The sequence below is a fragment of the Protopterus annectens genome, chromosome 8.part0 (genome assembly GCF_019279795.1).
Source record: "Protopterus annectens isolate FY-2018-M chromosome 8.part0, PAN1.0, whole genome shotgun sequence".
In the NCBI taxonomy this organism is placed as follows: Eukaryota; Metazoa; Chordata; order Ceratodontiformes; family Protopteridae; genus Protopterus; species Protopterus annectens.
In genome coordinates, this window is record NC_056741.1 from 1,311,056,902 (window position 1) to 1,311,075,381 (window position 18,480).

General features: G+C 38.7%; 1 protein-coding gene across 1 annotated transcript in view; it reads right to left on the minus strand.

The window, feature by feature from the left end:
- Positions 1-18,480, minus strand: part of LOC122809378 — a 385,771-nt gene that overhangs the window by 135,405 nt on the left and 231,886 nt on the right. The window lies entirely within an intron of this gene.

Consider the following 18,480-nt stretch of genomic DNA (forward strand, 5'->3'; position numbering starts at 1 on the left):
TTTTTTAATCTGTTATGCAGTAGCATAGTCGTCTCACAGTAAGATGCTGTCCGGTTCGATTCTCAGCTAGAGCGTCTTCTGCGTGAAGACATGCGCAAATGGGCGTACCTTAGTTGAAGGTTGTGCTTCAGGGCTGGTAACTCGGCACGTAAAAAATCAACTACCAATCATTAGCGGACAGGAGTTCCGCTGTGGCGACCCCTAACCGGGGAAAAGCCGAAAGACACACCACCCTCCTTAAGACTAATGCATTATGATTAGAAAATGGACATGGTATTATATTAAAAGTAATTATTCTAGAAATAATAGCTTGAGAAGCTATTAATTTAGCAATTTTTTCTTGAGTGCCAAAGTTAAAAAGCATAATGAATAAAATTCAAAGAATTTATATCTTTAAAATTAAAGGTAGCTTTGATATTAAAAGATTCTTTTCAAGTCTTCAAAGATCTAGCAATAGGAAGTAATTTGAACGTTCTGCCCTAACTGGATTCTGAGTTATGTAATAGACAATTAAAATCTCCACCTAAAATTAAAATTCCCTTATGATCATTTGATTATTTAGGTTCATAGGTGTGTACTAGGCTAATGGCCCTGGAGCCTTTACAAACCTAGCCCACAGGATTACCCTGGCATCGTGCCACCCAACCTTAGTTCCTAGTGCCTCTGTTGAGTAGAGCCACTGGAGTGATCCCTGGGGTGAATTTTCTATTTCCCATCCACTCATCAAGATTTCTCTTGAAAAGAGCCAGTGAGGTGCTCTGCTTGACATGTATGGGAAGTCTATTCCATAGCATGGGCAGTCTCTGGGTTATGAACCTGTCCCTCCAGCATGTTCTGTTGATTGTGGTAATGAGGTTGAAGTTTCTGGAGTGTGTGGTGCAGAAGGATTGGGATTTCCTTAGATGTAGCATTTCTAACAGAACTGGGTCAGACATGGCTTTGTAAGTCAAGCAGAGATCGCCTCTAAGTAGGCGATATGAGACAGAGAATAGTTGGAGTTTTTTGAGTATGTCTATGTAGGACAGGTGTTTAAGGCCTAGGATCCTCTTTGTGAGGTACTTTTGCAGCCTCTCCAGTTGTTGCAGGTGTCTAGTGAGGTACATGCCAAATGTATGCCATTGTACTCGATGGTTGGCCTAATGAGGGAAGAGTTGAGGGAGACAATGACCCCTTTCTTCCAGGATGCAAAACCCTTAGTAATGAGATGTGCCACATAGAAAGACTTTCTGACCACAGTGGCAACATGGTGGTCAAAAGAGAGGTTGCTGTCAACCTGTGTTCCCAGATTTCTTATAACGCCTTCTGTGTTCAGTTGACTACCATCAATGTGGTAATTCAAGGGAACTGGGTTTTTGCCAAAGGGGATGACACATTTTTTGGCATTGAGCTAAAGGCCATGGTTCTGACACCAGTCGTTGGTCTCATTGAGGCCTTTCTGTAGATGTCAGCATCACTTGGGGAGTTAATAATAGCTCCCAACTTGCAATCATCTGCAAACTTTGTCAGCCAGAGTCCCTTCGTGTTGCACTGGACTTCAGAGAAGTAGTTACCAAACAGGAGCGGACCCAGGACCGAACCCTGTGGGACTCAACTCGTGAGTGGTCGGCAGTCTGACTTGGAGTCAGCTACTTTCACACTGTGGGTTCTATCTCTGAGCCAGTCTGCAACCCACCTAGTGATATAGGGGTCGGTGCCTAGCTTAGTAAGTTTTTCTATGATTCCTGAGTGGGGAATGGTATCAAAGACCTTGGTCAGATCAAGGTAGGCTGTATGAACCACCTTACCTTCATCCACAGCTCTGGTGATTGACTCAAAAAAGTCAACCAAGTTGAGCAGGCATGATCTACCCTTCACAAAACCAAACTGTATAGGATCCAGGGATTGGAGATTCCCTATATCCTTGTTTATTAGGTCCATGATGATGCATTCCATAGCTTTACATATCAGACTCATCAGACTAATGGGGTGATAGTTCCCGGGGTCTGTAGTCGCTCCTCCTTTGTGGAGAGGGATGACTGTAGCAGTGCACCATTTGGTAGGGACAAAGCCTGAGGTGAGGCTGTGATTGAACAGGGCACACAGGTGAGGTGCCAGTTCACTCTGTAGTTCATATAAAACACAGCCAGGGATACTGTCAGGTCCCATAGAAACTATATTCTTGGCCTTGGACAGTGCTGTTTTAACCTGTGTAACAGTAATACTGGGTGCCTGGCAATCTACAGGTATTGTGATTGGTGCTTTGGGGGGGAGGGGTAAAGTTAACACTGAATCTGTTCGCCAGTATATTTACAATATCTGTTGGCTCGGTACAGGAGATACCATTGTGCAGTAGCTCAGAGTAAATCTGGGTTTTGCCATGGAGATTCTTTACATAACAATAAAAGGCCTTGTGGTTGTCTTTACTATCTGCTGCAATTCTTTTTTATAGCTAGCTTTAGAGGATTTAATGAGGGATCTCAACCTTTTGCTGAGGCTGATAAGGGAGTTTTCCAGTCTTGGGACTTCACCTTATTCCGCATCATTTTCCTCCTTCTGTTGCAGAGTTTGTTTATGGCAGGGGACTACCAGATTGGCTTCTTTTTTTTTTGAGGAGAGTATCTTAGTTCTATTGGGTATGGCAAAATCCATGCATTTGTGTATGTGCTTGTACAATAAGAATGAGTTGGTCTAGGGCACTGGAATTAATGAATTCCAGAAAGCGTGGGGCGAGTGTATTGGTACATGAGTAGTTTTCCCAGTTAATGGAGGGGTAGATGAAGTCGCCCAGTGTAAGAGTGTTAGGCTGGACCCTAATATTCTCCATGGTGCTTAGGAATGTGGAGTGTGAATGTTGGGACATGGCTGGGGACGTAGAGCAGGCTATGACCTGAATCACTGTCTTACCCAATGTTAGCTGCACCTGAAGCATCTCAGATGCGTTATGTGCTGGGCTACCAGTCTGGAGGTGTGCACATCCTTTATGAATATGGAAACACCACTGCCTTTGGAGCTTCGGTCCAAGTTAATGGAACCGAAAGGTGTGGAATGCGTTATAGCCTGGTACTGCAGGCGTGCTTTCTGCTGCCTTGAACCAGGTGTCTGTTACAGCACAAATGTCGATGTTCACCATTTTAAGGAGTACTTTGAGCGAGTGCATTTTGAGATTTAGACTTCTAGCATTGAGCAGCATGACCCTCAAATTGCATTTGTTTGTAGCTGTTATGGTGGTAACTTGGTCTTTGGAACACCACCTAAAAAAGGCACTATAGGGGTGGCAAGAGCCTTGGCCAGTATCCAGAACCTCAGGGGTGACAGATGCAGGCTATCTCTGGCAAAGCATTGAGGTCTGTCAATTATGTCATCCCAGGCAGACAGATTCTGGATCCCCTTAGAATGACACCAGAAACTTAGCCAATTGTTGAAATCAATCATTTTCTGCTTGTACTGTGGTATCATTCTGGTATCATTCTGGGTGATGGTAGGGTGCTGCTCAGGGCTAGGGTTATACCCGCCTGGACTACATAATCAGAGAGCTCCTCCGTGTCTCTTTTCATGTAGTCCAGAAAGGTATGTCTCAGGTCATTCACACCCACATGTACAATGACAGAGTCATATTTGTACCTATTGTTGAGGGACCTGAGCACGTGCGTTATGTGGTGGATCCTGGCACCTGACAGGCAGCTGACTGTTACTTTCTCCTTATTCAACCTAGTGAGTGGGACATCAGTGTGCCTCACTATTAAGTCACCTATGACTAGTGTGTTGGGCATGCTGTTTTGCCTCATGGGCTTTGGTTGAGTGGCACACTGTTTAGGAGACTTATGTGTCTCATGATTAGTGTTGTGTTGTGGTGGTTGAGTGCATTTCTGTCTTGGAGGTCTCTGCTGTTTGGCTAGATTTTTATTGAGAGCCTCCGCAAAGGTGGGTGTGTGTTTGTGTTTTTATGTGACGGCAATGTCGGTGTGTGTTCTGGAGGGCTATGTGTTCCATGTGGTGTGGTGCAAGTGTTGACCTTCTCCTTTTGACCAACTATTCCAGTCTTGGATGGAGAGTGCGTGGCTCCCAATTTGGATATATAAGTGCATCTCTCACATGTCTGAGTGTTGGGAGGTAAGAAGAGAGGGTTGTCAGTGTACATGTGGCAGTTGCTACATTGCCTCAGGATACCCAGGTTCACCAGGTTAATAGGGGAAAGCACAGGGAACTGACCTTTAGACATGGCTGGAGGGCTGGGCATTAATAAGTACTGGAGCGGTTTCCTTGTAGAACGTTTAGTGCTGGCAAGAAGTCTGGTAAAGTGCTAAACTAACAAGCTAGTAAAAGTGCAGGAGAGGAGAGAACTTGCAGATCTATGGGAAAAATTGACGAACAGACTTTGGCACTGCTCAGAAGCTTACAAACAGTCCTGGATACAGCAAATCTGTATCTGGACTAGATTAGTTACAGGAAAGGTGGGAAACAAGCGCAGATGTGGGCTTTTAAACCAGAAAGTTGACAGAGATGGAGAAACTGCCCAAATGGTCAATAAACTACAATTTCTGGGCCAAAAAACGCTCTTCTTGTGATAGATAAGCTACCTAGTGCTTACCACTCCCACTAAGCTAGGAGGCTTCCCTCCAACACAGAAAGGCTTGGGGGGCTCAAAAGCTTACCAATAGTCCTGGATGCAGCAACTCTGTATCTGGACTAGACTAGTTACAGGAAAGTTGGGAAACAAGCGCAAATGTGGGCTTTTAAACCAGAAAGTTGAAAGAGATGGAAAAAATGCCCAAACGGCCAATAAGCTACAATTTTTGGGCTAGGAACCACACCTCTTGTGATAGCTAGGCTACCTATTACTTACCACTCCCACTGAAAAGCTAGAAGGCTTTCCTCCAACACAGAAAGGCTTGGGGGGCTCAAAAGCTTACCAGTAGTCCCAGGGGTGTAGCTAGGATTTTCAAATTTGTACTGACAGCTCTCAAACTGTTACCCCCCTCCCCAGCCAAGCTACGGCCATTCTCGTAATTCACGGTTTGCTCTTTTAGTGTCAATGAAGAGGCATTCGCTGTAATGCCTCTTCAGTAATATAATATAAATTCACTCAAACTCGGTTCCTTGAATTGAAAATTAACCTGAAATGTCGTTTCTTTGAAAAATGCAGCATGGTAGTTGGGGTAGAGACTTTATGCTTTTGTTTTCTGTAACTAAGGTACAGGAACATATCACTTGGGAGTTAATAATAGCTCCCAACTTGCAATCATCTGCAAACTTTGTCAGCCAGAGTCCCTTCGTGTTGCACTGGACTTCAGAGAAGTAGTTACCAAACAGGAGAGGACCCAGGACCGAACCCTGTGGGACTCCACTCGTGAGTGGTCGGCAGTCTGACTTGGAGTCAGCTACTTTCACACTGTGGGTTCTATCTCTGAGCCAGTCTGCAACCCACCTAGTGATATAGGGGTCGGTGCCTAGCTTAGTAAGTTTTTCTATGATTCCTGAGTGGGGAATGGTATCAAAGACCTTGGTCAGATCAAGGTAGGCTGTATGAACCACCTTACCTTCATCCACAGCTCTGGTGATTGACTCAAAAAAGTCAACCAAGTTGAGCAGGCATGATCTACCCTTCACAAAACCAAACTGTATAGGATCCAGGGATTGGAGATTCCCTATATCCTTGTTTATTAGGTCCATGATGATGCATTCCATAGCTTTACATATCAGACTCATCAGGCTAATGGGGCGATAGTTCCCGGGGTCTGTAGTCGCTCCTCCTTTGTGGAGAGGGATGACTGTAGCAGTACACCATTTGGTAGGGACAAAGCCTGAGGTGAGGCTGTGATTGAACAGGGCACACAGGTGAGGTGCCAGTTCACTCTGTAGTTCATATAAAACACAGCCAGGGATACTGTTAGGTCCCATAGAAACTATATTCTTGGCCTTGGACAGTGCTGTTTTAACCTGTGTAACAGTAATACTGGGTGCCTGGCAATCTACAGGTATTGTGATTGGTGCTTTGGGGGGAGGGGTAAAGTTAGCACTGAATCTGTTCGCCAGTATATTTACAATATCTGTTGGCTCGGTATAGGAGATACCATTGTGCAGTAGCTCAGAGTAAATCTGGGTTTTGCCATGGAGATTCTTTACATAACTATAAAAGGCCTTGTGGTTGTCTTTACTATCTGTTGCAATTCTTTTTTATAGCTAGCTTTACAGGATTTAATGAGGGATCTCAACCTTTTGCTGAGGCTGATAAGGGAGTTTTCCAGTCTTGGGACTTCACCTTATTCCGCATCATTTTCCTCCTTCTGTTGCAGAGTTTGTTTATGGCAGGGGACTACCAGATTGGCTTCTTTTTTTTTTTTGAGGAGAGTATCTTAGTTCTATTGGGTATGGCGAAATCCATGCATTTGTGTATGTGTTTGTACAATAAGAATGAGTTGGTCTAGGGCACTGGAATTAATGAATTCCAGAAAGCGTGGGGTGACTGTATTGGTACATGAGTAGTTTTCCCAGTTAAAGGAGGGGTAGATGAAGTCGCCCAGTGTAAGAGTGTTAGGCTGGACCCTAATATTCTCCATGGTGCTTAGGAATGTGGAATGTGAATGTTGGGACATGGCTGGGGACGTATAGCAGGCTATGACCTGAATCACTGTCTTAACCAATGTTAGCTGCACCTGAAGCATCTCAGATGCATTATGTGCTGGGTTACCAGTCTGGAGGTGTGCACATCCTTTATGAATATGGAAACACCACTGCCTTTGGAGCTTCGGTCCAAGTTAATGGGACCGAAAGGTGTGGAATGCGTTATAGTCTGGTAGTGCAGGAGTGCTTTCTGCTGCCTTGAACCAGGTGTCTGTTACAGCACAAATGTCGATGTTCACCATTTTAAGGAGTACTTTGAGCGAGTGCATTTTGAGATTTAGACTTCTAGCATTGAGCAGCATGACCCTCAAATTGCATTTGTTTGTAGCTGTTACGGTGGTAACTTGGTCTTTGGAACATCACCTAAAAAAGGCACTATAGGGGTGGCAAGAGCCTTGGCCAGTATCCAGAACCTCAGGGGTGACAGATGCAGGCTTTCTCTGGCAAAGCATTGAGGTCTGTCAATTATGTCATCCCAGGCAGACAGATTCTGGATCCCCTTAGAATGACACCAGAAACTTAGCCAATTGTTGAAATCAATCATTTTCTGCTTGTACTGTGGTATCATTCTGGTATCATTTTGGGTGATGGTAGGGTGCTTCTCAGGGCTAGGGTTATACCCGCCTGGACTACATAATCAGAGAGCTCCTCCATGTCTCTTTTCATGTAGTCCAGAAAGGTATGTCTCAGGTCATTCACACCCACATGTACAATGACAAGAGTCATATCTGTACCTATTGTTGAGGGACCTGAGCACGTGCGTTATGTGGTGGATCCTGGCGCCTGACAGGCAGCTGACTGTTACTTTCTCCTTATTCAACCTAGTGAGTGGGACATCAGTGTGCCTCACTATCAAGTCACCTATGACTAGTGTGTTGGGCATGCTGTTTTGCCTCATGGGCTTTGGTTGAGTGGCACACTGTTTAGGAGACTTATGTGTCTCATGATTAGTGTTGTGTTGTGGTGGTTGAGTGCATTTCTGTCTTGGAGGTCTCTGCTGTTTGGTTAGATTTTTATTGAGAGCTTCTGCAAAGGTGGGTGTGTGTTTGTGTTTTTATGTGACGGCAATGTCGGTGTGTGTTCTGGAGGGCTATGTGTTCCATGTGGTGTGGTGCAAGTGTTGACCTTCTCCTTTTGACCAACTATTCCAGTCTTGGATGGAGAGTGCGCGGCTTCCAATTTGGATATATAAGTGCATCTCTCACATGTCTGAGTGTTGGGAGGTAAGAAGAGAGGGTTGTCAGTGTACATGTGGCAGTTGCTACATGTCTCAGGATACCCAGGTTCACCAGGTTAATAGGGGAAAGCACAGGGGACTGACCTTTAGACATGGCTGGAGGGCTGGGCATTAATAAGTACTGGAGCTGTTTCCTTGTAGAACGTTTAGTGCTGGCAAGAAGTCTGGTAAAGTGCTAAACTAACAAGCTAGTAAAAGTGCAGGAGAGGAGAGAACTTGCAAATCTATGAGAAAAATTGACGAACAGACTTTGGCACTGCTCAGAAGCTTACAAACAGTCCTGGATACAGCAAATCTGTATCTGGACTAGATTAGTTACAGGAAAGGTGGGAAACAAGCGCAGATGTGGGCTTTTAAACCAGAAAGTTGACAGAGATGGAGAAACTGCCCAAATGGTCAATAAACTACAATTTCTGGGCCAAAAAACGCTCCTCTTGTGATAGATAAGCTACCTAGTGCTTACCACTCCCACTAAGCTAGGAGGCTTCCCTCCAACACAGAAAGGCTTGGGGGCTCAAAAGCTTACCAACAGTCCTGGATGCAGCAACTCTGTATCTGGACTAGACTAGTTACAGGAAAGTTGGGAAACAAGCGCAAATGCGGGCTTTTAAACCAGAAAGTTGAAAGAGATGGAAAAAAATGCCCAAACGGCCAATAAGCTACAATTTTTGGGCCAGGAACCACACCTCTTGAGATAGCTAGGCTACCTATTACTTACCACTCCCACTGAAAAGCTAGAAGGCTTTCCTCCAACACAGAAAGGCTTGGGGGGCTCAAAAGCTTACCAGTAGTCCCGGGCACAGCAAGTCTGTATCTGGATTAGACTAGTTACAGGAAAGACAGCAAACAAGCTTAGAATTTTTTTTTTTTTACAGAAAAGCAGCTAAACAGCAGTAAATGCAATTCAAATGCAGTGCAGGCTAGCACACAAGTGTGTAGCAATATTATGGCAAATACAATTTAAATAAATGCAATTAAATTAACAAATGACTAAAAACAAGTGCAAAAGGCAGTAAATTAGAAGGCTACTAACAAGCAATAATAAGTGCAGAGTAAGAGCAACTGAACGGATAACAGCACGCAGAACAGCAAACTAAGACAGTTACAATAAGTATGTAGCACAATCCCAGCAATAACTTCCAAAAGTCCTCACCACTAAAGCACAATAGCAGGAACAATGTCGAAAAAACCAAAGATGAGGACCACCACGATTATGCAGCAAAAACAGTTCTTCTTTATTTGGTATAAAACAAGAAAGATGAGCGCTTTCACGTACAAACAGTACGCTTCTTCAGATGAACGGATAACAGCACGCAGAACAGCAAACTAAGACAGTTACAATAAGAACAGCTGAATAAATTTTATATATATATATATATATATATATATATATATATATATATATTTATATATATATATATATTTATTTATTTTTTTGAGGGAACAGAGCAGGATTAAGAGGCTACAGGGGTTGTCCTTCCCAAATGCTCTCTTTGTACACAGTGGATACAGCTGAAGAGATGGGACTAGTAGGAGTGCCTAAAATCCAAATATGATCTCACTGTACTCAACTGAGTGAGCAAATGAGATGGGCCCATAAGGAGTATCCAAATACAAATTTACAAGAGGGGCAGGCAGTTTCAAAGCCAACAAGATTAACACCAAAACAAGAACAGGGAGGGAGGGTGGGGAACTGTAGAGACACAGAGACCACAGTTTTCAATTTAATTAATATTCAGTAAAAAAAATAAATAAATAAAATGCAGTACTATATGAAAAAGTGCAGATAAAAGTGTACTTAAATTCGCTTATACTTTCAGTTGACTGCAGGTAGATCTTAGCCAGCCAAAGCTCAGATATTTTAGCAGAAATAACACAAGATGTAACACTTATATGGCAAGAGAAACCCTATAGGCTTGGAGTTAAACACAGAATATCAATGAAATGAAACTACCCCCTACTGCTACCAATGGCTAACTTCTAACAAGTTCTCTGTAGAGACACAGAGACCACATTTTTAATTCAGTTAATATTCAGTGAAAAAAAATTAATAAAATGCAGTACTATATGAAAAAGTGCATATAAAAGTGTACTTAAATTTGCTTATACGTCCAGCTGACTGCAGGTAGATCTTAGCCAGCCAAAACTCAGATATTTGATATAGAATCTAGATGTTTTATCTAATTTAATGTCCATTCCTGGAAACCAGTATAAATTTACAAGGGCCCATATTCTATTTCTATATTATATGATGATTAAATTAAATAAACCTTGTTCCTCCTCATATTTGTATATGATGTGAGTCATATGTGTATCTTTTTTTCCAAAGAATAGTCCTCTTTTAGATTTGAAGGAAGATTGAGCTAGGACTAAATATTTATAAGAATTCTAATTATTGTTTTCATTTTAATATGAAATGTGTGTTTTTTGAAGAAACACTACAAGTGGATTATTCAATTCTAGATATTTTATTAAATGTGTCCCCTTTTTCAGATTATTTAAACCATTAGCATTTAATGATAGCAAAGTTAAATCCATACTAGCTTTTATATGATATATATGATATTTTATATGTTTTATATGATATTCTAATAGATTATTTATTGTATTTTAGCAGAGTGCAATATATGATTCATGTAGTTTTAAGTTCATTAGCATGCTGCTCACTGGGAAAATGAATGGGAGGGATTGGATATAACAAGTATTCAAACATGTTTTAATGTGATTTGATTGGTCTTTTTTTACTAGTGATGGTATATAAGTGGTAAACATGATTAATGTAGTCATCTGATAAAGTCTTTATGGGAGAGACAAAAACACTGATTTACAAGTGTGTTTATGCATATAGTCCTTGTGTAGTGTGTTCGGTTCATAAATTGTGCAATAAACTGCTTTTATTTACTACATCTCATGGTTCTCCATTCCTAAGGTACTTTACTAATGGAGTTTTGGTGAACTTTGGTGCCTTTCTTCATTTTTTTTGGATTTTATATGAGATACTTTTAAAGAATTTTGACACTAACAACATAGCAAAAACAGTAATATAAATTGTTAAATATAAGCTTGTTCTTATCTTATAATTAAGTAAAAACATTCTCATTTAAAAGAAAAGGGCTCTTAACTACAAAAATAAGTATTTAATAATAAATCTAAACATGGAATACCTACAATTCCTAGCCTATAAGAGATAAAAAAAAATCTCAAGACCCACTATCTCTAACCTATCAAAGAATGGGGTCTATATGAGACTATTGAATGGACTAAATAGCAAATGTTATTTAGTTGATCCGATACTGTCGAAATGGCAAAATAGCGAAGTCATGGAACACTGAATTTTTCCCAGAGAAAAAATTTGGTGGACTGTCTTCGGGACTTCGTCATTTCCTCCACTATGGTACGATCTCGGAGTAGATATATTTAAGTAGGGGGGTGTAGGGGGCACAGCCCGCCACATGGGGGATGTGGGGGCAAAGTCCCCCACTTAAATTTGTGTTTAAGTTTATTTTTTTTTTTTAAGGAGCAACAAATTTTTTCCCAGGGAAAAAATCTGCTGTTCCTTTTGTTCAATATTTTGTTGTTTCGATATCGGTACAATGAAATAACGTTCGCTATTAAATCAAGCAATAATATGATATAGACGCAAAGAATGCCACTATCAATCATAATACAGAAGCTCTGCAGTAAGTTGATATGAAATGGGAATTATTTATATAATAAAGAATAAAAATAATAAAAGGAACTATTATAATTAGAGATTAGATTCAAATTTTGATGAACAAAATATATAACACACTGTATTTAAAAATATAAAGAAAGACTAATGAAATATGTAATTAATCTTTGACTATCAATTTAGAGACTCTATATAGTAAAAGTTAACTGTAATTTGATGAATTATAGAATGCCATAAAGAATATCTATTTAATTCAAAATTCATAAATAAAAAAAACTGTAAATACTAGCAATATGTAAATATATTTATTCTCATTTCACTTTTCGCCTTCCTTTCCTCAGTCCCCCATATATATTTCAAAACAAAGTTCTCACTTAAAATAAACTGTAAAAAAATCAATCACTTTCTGATATTAACTTGCCATTGTCATTAAAGGAGTTACTGAGTCAGCAAATAAATGATAATGCTGTTAACAATCTTAAAATGATACACATTTAGAATGAAGTATTTGCCATAAATCTAGAGCTGATTCCAAACGTCCTAATCATAGATGCTTTATTAAGTATAAACATAATCATAATCCCAACTACAGCCTTCAACACCATAATATTTATAGTCATGATGGCAATTATCATGTTCTTTATTATTATCATTATCATCATTAATCCTAAGTGAGACTACGACAACAATTCTTACCAGTACTGTCAACTAGTATGAATCTTTCAAAGCCTAAACCAAATTCTAATAGTAGCCATAGGATATGGGCATGATTATCTTCTGAGCTGCATTATAGTTAACACTACTACCACTATTGTACGTATAATAATAACTATGCATCCAGCTAAAATTCATATTATGGCATAGAATTGTTAATGAGATCAGGAATAGGATTACAGTGACACACAAACTCTCAGTAAAATGTATACATAGATGTCCATATGAGATTACTAGGCCAACAGCCAAACTGTCCACATATGCTTAACCAGTGTAACCCAAATTAATCCAATTATGGTCTCTAGCATAAGAGAATGGTCTGAATTTGTGTCTATGTATTAAATATTTTACATTATAATTCATAACTTAATGAACCATTTCAGCAGCATTTGTGTTAGGAGCCTACCTCTTTCATATATTAGGGTAAGATACAGAAATCTTGTCTGCAGTTGTAAAATATATCTATTACTTAACAAAAAATACCATATTCTTTGGAGTTCACACATGTATCACTATAACTATGTATTTCATGTACAACTATAGCATACCTAAAAGAGAATGCAAATGACTCTCTAAATTATGCTCTATGATTTACAAACATATAAACCATGATGTAAAATGCTTATGTGTATTGCTAATATTCATGATAATATATAGTAAAATAATGCAGCTTTCAATGCCTTTTGAAAACACATGTTGACTATTAGCCATAGAGCCCTCTAGAATAATATTGTCTAAAAATAATGTATGGGTTATTCTGATATACAAGTCCACGTATAGCCAGAAATTAATTTTAGTTCTTCTTTCGGCTTTTTCCTGGTTAGGGGTCGCCACAGTGGATCATCTGTCCGCTCATGATCGGCAGTGGAGTTTTACAGTGTCGAGTTGCCAGCCCGGTGCCCAACCCTCCACAGAAGGCACACACGCACACCTAGGGCCAATCTGGAGTGTCCAATCCACCTACTGCATGTCTTTGGGATGTGGGAGGAAACTGGAGCACCCGGAGGAAACCCACACGACCACAGGGAGGACATGCAGACTCCGCACAGAAGCCACCCCAGCCAAGAATCGAATCAGAGGACCTCTTGCTATGAGGCGGCAACACTAACCGCTGCACCACTGTGGCTGCCCTATAGCCAGAAATTAATTAATTACACTAAAAAAAGAAAGAATGAACACCAGTACTAAAACAAAACATTCACTTCCCTTAGAGGTTTAAGTAGTTATTGACAACATAATATAATAAATGTCTATTATAATAAAAAAATAACATTTTTGCATAGAAAATATGATTAGGAAAATAAAGAAAATGAGAGAGGATATTATTATTCTCTCTCATTCTTGTTTTCAACTCTTCCCTTCAATTTTATTTAGATATTTGATTCCAATAGATTTTCTCTTATTCTGCAACAAAACTAACTTATAATATGAACATTTTCTTATATGAAAGATAAATAAAATTATGTCTTTATAAGCTAAAAAACCAAGAATTGGAAGGAATTTTACAGATTATTAAGTAGTAATATAGGGTAAAATAGCATTTATACACTTCCATAGGAAATAACAAAGGGAAGGAAACAAGTGATGCAAAGAAGAGAAAATTAATGAAGAAACACAAGGAAAAAGTTTGTGTAAATTAAGTCTGTTGCTTATATGTATTTATAAAATGAAAATTATATAATAGTCAACAAGAAAATGTAAAAGTTTTACAGATGATAAACAATTAACTATTTGATATGGGTAAATAGTTTGTATTTGTAAACAAATGTTAAATAAAAATAAATAAATTCTGTCAGTATTCACGGGAATAGGTGTGGGTGAGATGAGCAACATACATTAGCATAACAAGTCTAGTTCCTGAAGAACAAGCACAAAAACACTGAAGGAGAATCAGACAACAAACCTGTCAGCCCAACATCATACCCAAATCCCATCAGCAAATAAAGTTGATCTACAATCTAGCAAGTCTATCAAGCATACATAATTCTAAAAAAGAAACAAGACAACTCCACAATGACCAACAAGAACACAGAACTCCAACACATGACAAGTGAACACACAAAAGAAAACCAAGCATCCTAAATCCACACACAGTCAATCCAACAAGCCAATAAGCCCCCCAAAAAAGAAAATTATCCATGAGAGCCAAACATACATCCCATAATGCAACACAGCAGCCATTCTTATATTTTTAGTGAGTATTATCTTACATGTAAATAATTTACATTCTCACACATTTCATGGGAATGAGCTTGCTCGAGACACATAACAGATGCCAGTAACAAAGCGTAGCTTCACTTTTTCAAAAAAAGCCATTAATGATGTGTGGATCAGCATCCTCGACTATGCAAGAAAATCTCCAAACCCCATGTACACAAGAAATACGTCCCTCAACACCATAAATCCATTACTCAAACACCCTCCAAAACCAAACACCACCACACAACTAAAGAATGCAAGAAAGAAAAAAAGGGGAACATCTGACAACATATTTCACCAGTTATTCAGTCACCCATCTAGAAAGCACCACCAAATCAACACAACATCAAAAAGTAAAGCAGCACAGAAAATGCAAATGCACCTTCATGCATATCAGCTCCTCGACATATATAGCCCCTATAAATCATAGCCAGTATAACAATTTTAACTGCAAAGACCGTAAAATGTTTGCCAATGATATAAGAAAAGGAAGAAATATTTAAAAAATCTAATACCAATACAGTTTTCTTAAAAAGATGAAACAAAAGTAGATAGCTTCACTGCAAATTAGAAAGCCCTCTCAGCTCTCAATATTATATACTAGAATTTGAAGTCATAGTAACATAAAAAATAAAGAAATAAACCGGGCACAAAAGAATACAATGAAGACATATTAATTAATATATACTTCTATTTATGTTTTAATAAATTGTATAGGAGAGTAAGGGAAAAGAAAGACTAATTAAATAATAAAAATATAGTAAAACTAGAGGACGCTATATTTTCATGATAAAAAAAAATTGTTACATGTTAACATTCATTCAAGAAAATATGTTGAGAATAAAAGGGAAAAAGAAAGTGATTAATACAAATTAATGAAATAGTAAGTAAGGAAAAGAAAACTTACAAAACAAGATGGGAGGAAGTTGAAAACTTTGCCTTATGAATATATGCATAAGGAAAGCAGACCTTTTATGCCATGCCTATTACCTTTAGACAAAAATAAAAAGATTATAATTTTTAATAGTAGAGTCATTGAATATATCTGTATTCTGTATTATACATTTTTTCTGCTTGTGGCCCATTAATTTCCCCTTGATTCTTCACTATCCATCTTTCATTCCCCATATTTCATTCACATTTCTTACAAGAATCTCTACTTGTTATTATACTGTCAATGAACATTCTCTACAGTGAATATTTTACAACGATATTACATTTCAAAAAGCAGACCATTTTACGTGACTAAATAAAATATAGATTTTTGCTAAAGTCTTTACCAGTACTAAATATAACTATAAACATTAGTTCAAAATTGGCATAAGCAGAACAGGTGGCATATTAACTGTACCTTGTATAATTATTTTGTCTTTCATTTATTTATGGCCATATATAAATGCAAGTGTTCTTTTGGACTCACCTTCCTGATAGGTATATAAGAATAGATTTAAAACTGATTATTTTCAATTGCATTTAATATTTAATAAAGCAAAATTTGAGCAAGTGTGTTTTAAATGTGTAGCCTTGAACATTTTTTTCAGCAAGTGAAACAGATTTACTGACCAATAATACCAGAATGTTCTTCTCTGATCATTTCCAGCTAATAGGTGTTGTGGGAGGCATGTGTTAAAGCAGCACTTATGAGTTGCTCTCTTGACTTTAAAATTAGAGCATGTAGAAAGTGCAAAGATAGTCATTTACTATCGTATCAGTTAAGTGAAGGAGGTTATTGTCAGCTTTACTTTCCCATCTGGTCTTATCTTGCAAGCCTAAATATTTTGGGGCAGTTCCCTCTGGAATGCCCCAAGCCCCCTGATTATACAGGTCCAAACCATACTTAACTATTGCTGTAGCTGGCAAATTGCATGCCAAACCAGTGACATTACCAAAGGACATGAAGATTTCTACTACCTCTCCATGGATAGCTAGGATATCATAAGTCACCAATAAGCAATCATCTGCAAACAGATGAAAGGTGCTGACTATTTTCATCATCACATCTCTCAAAATGGGATCCGACCCTAAATGCCAATTTCTACATAATCAGAATGAACAAGCCTGGGAAAAGGGAGCACAATTTCCTTGTGTCAGTGCATATCTGCCCTTCCTCGGAGAGTCCCACATTAACCATCATCCTAATGGATGATCTTCTGTTTAGCTGTTTCACCAGGTCTATGATCATCTTCCCCATGCTCCTCGGTTCTAGAATCCTAAATAGGAATTCCTAGCTGACCCTATCAAAGGCTTTACTTATATCAAATAGTACCAGTTCTGACCTTTGAAGTCAGTACCCATAACTATAAGAAAGCTGTCAAATCTCACTAGTTATCTGTTATTGCCCTACTCCTGATAAAACCACTCTGACCCTGCTTTACCAAGATCAGCAGTAGCTTGTCTAATTGAGATGCCAGTATATTTTCAAAAGTATTAAAATCCATACTTATGAGACAGATTGGTCTGAAGTCTCTGAAGCAAGGTATTACCACCTTAACTTTCAAGATCAATTTTTTTATTGTCCGATAACCAAATGCAAAACACTGTCAACCTCTGAGGGGGACCAAGATGACTGCTGATAAATCCATCAAGTATGAAGAAACAAAATGAGCAGTGAAAGCCAGATGCTTTATTCAAGATTTAGTGCTGTTGTTCCTACCTAGAACTTCATCAAAATATAAAAGGGCTGTATACATCACTTCCTTATATACAGGCTTCCTTAAAGGTACAGTGTAATAAACACATAAACAAATGATTAAGTACAAAAGCAAGTGAACAAAACCAAAGTCTGTCCACAAACATGTCTTTATATCAAATGATAGTCCACTGTTTTTGCCTTGTACAAAAGTTATGTATTTATCACACTGTACCTTTAAGGAGATATTTGTATTAAGGTGGTTATTGGACTTCTGCTCCATCCACTGTCTTTTTGCAATTTATATAGACTGGTTATGCTGTGGACTATTACTACCAAAAACGTCTGGTAAGTTATATAAACCTTCAAGGATATTCCAAAGCTCCATCCCCCCCATCTACAAAACTCAGAGGGCACTAAGCCAAGGCCAGGGACTTTATTCTGCCACTGTTTATCAACTGCTTGGAAACCATGTTGACAGGAGATAGGTTCCCCAGCTGATCTGGCCCTTTCTGATCAAAGGAGTGCATTCTCACTGTTCTATCTGATCTGTGTCCCGTATATAACTCATAATATTGTCCTGAAACCCTTCTTTATAAATGCCTCCTCCTCTATTACCATATATGTATCACTACACACCTCAACTATGGCCTCTTTTGGAGACCGACTGGTGAAAAAGACATGGAATGCATTTTGGGTTACCTTCCCTTTTTAGCCACCAAAAGTACTCCTTCCTTAAAAGCTCTACTTCTGTTCTAGAAGTTTTTAATATATAGATTTCCCATACATTAAATTAAATTTCCTAAGCATAAGATAAAGTAACCACAACACATACCTTAAATTTAACTCTACTCCATACTCCATATCTAATGTTAAAGTCATTAACCTGAGCAAATACTACATAAACTCATTCAACCAACTGCCCTTTCTTTATGTATGGCAACCAGACAAACTGAATTCTGTGAACCGTGCTTGAAAAAATAGCTTTTAATAACATTGGGTAGATGCATAAAGGTTAACATAAGATGCACACTATGTGCACACTTTGAGTTAACTTTTCTGAATTTAAGAACAGTCCTATCGCAGTGCTTTTGCAGTCTATTTATTCAGAAAGGTTACTAAAAGTGTACATGTGGTGCACACCTAGTGGTAACTTTTGGAACCCCTCCCCATTGTTCTTGATCATTTACCTAAGCAACAACTTTAACTGTTGACACTAAGGCGTTAAATAGCCCTCAAGCTGAGAACAGCCAAATACTTTTAGGAAAGCAATGTGAAGAAATATCATCATGATGTGGGAAGATAGACTATTTCTAATTCTTCACAAATATATACGTTTGCCTATATATTTTGTTACAGAAGTCACAGCCACATTACAGAAGATTGTCTTAGCTCTTCCATTAGGAATTTTTATAATGCAGTATCTCT